The sequence below is a fragment of the Otolemur garnettii genome, unplaced genomic scaffold, assembly GCF_000181295.1.
Source record: "Otolemur garnettii isolate 467f Iridium unplaced genomic scaffold, OtoGar3 scaffold00002, whole genome shotgun sequence".
NCBI classification, from domain to species: domain Eukaryota; kingdom Metazoa; phylum Chordata; class Mammalia; order Primates; family Galagidae; genus Otolemur; species Otolemur garnettii.
This window is the reverse complement of record NW_003852397.1, coordinates 49,720,361-49,721,676: the sequence shown is the minus strand read 5'-3', so window position 1 is coordinate 49,721,676 and position 1,316 is coordinate 49,720,361.

Genomic DNA, 1,316 nt, shown 5'->3' with positions numbered 1-1,316 from the left:
GGCTTAAGAGATACTCTTGTCTCAGCCTCCCAAGTAGCTGGGACTACAGGCGCCCTCCACAACACCTGGCTATTTTTGGTTATAGTTGTCATTGTTGTTTGGTGGGTGGGGGCTGGATTCGAACCCACCAGGTCTAGTGTATGTGGCTGGTGCCTTAGCCGCTTGAGCTACAGGCACCGAGCTGGCTATTTTTTTAGAGAGGGGTCTCACTCTTGCTGGTGTTTTTTTGTTTTTTTGTGTTTTTTTTGCAGTTTTTGGCCAGGGCTGGGTTTGAACCTGTCACCTCTGGCGTATGGGGTCGGCGCCCTACTCTTTTGAGCCACAGGCGCCACCCCCAGGGGTCTCACTCTTGTTCAGGCTGGTCTTGAACTCCTGAGCTCAAGCCACCCACCTGCCTTGGCCTCCCTAGTGCTGAGATTACAGGCATGAGCCACTGTGCCAGGCCCCAGCTGGAAGTCTTAAGACAATATACATGTGAGTGAATTACAATAATTTTAAGTTTTTATTTGTTAAGCTATTTTATGATGCACTGTTAGAAGTGAAATAAAAATTAAAAAGGACCAGCTCGGTGCCCCTAGCTCAGGGAGTAGGGCGCCGGCCACATTTACCGAGACTGACAGGTTAGAGCTTGGCACCTGCCAACTAAAACAACGGTGACAACTATAACCAAAAATAGCCAGGCGTTGTGGCAGGCACCTGCAGTCCCACCTACTTGGGAGGATAAGGGAAAAGAATCACTTAAGCCCAAGAGTTGGGGGTTGCTGTGAGCTGTGAAGCCACAGCACTCTACCAAGGGCAATAAAGTGAGACTCTGTCTCAAAAAAAAAAAATTAAAAATTAAAAAGGACCAAGCAGTAACATTAGAGAGAGATTTTTTTTTTTTTGAGACAGAGTCTCACTTTGTTGCCATCAGTAGAGTGCCATGCGTCACAGCTCACAGCAACCTTCAGCTCTTGGGCTTAGGTGATTCTCTTGCCTCAGCCTCCTGAGTAGCTGGGACTACAGGCGCCCACCACAACACCCAGCTATTTTCTGTTGCAGTTTGGCCAAGGTCAGGTTTCAAACCTACCACCCTAGCTATATGGGGCCAGTGCCCTAGAGAAGAGATTTTTAAAAACCTAGGTCTGATTATTTTTGTGAATGTGTCAGTTCTACATTAATACAATGGATAGTAAATCTAGAACAGGTTTTGGGTTTTGTTTTGTTTTAGTTGGGGTTTTTTTGCAATTTTTGGCCGGGCCTGGGGTTGAACCCACCACCTCCAGCATATGGGGTCAGCGCCCTACTCCTTTCAGCCACAGGTGCCGCTTTTTTTT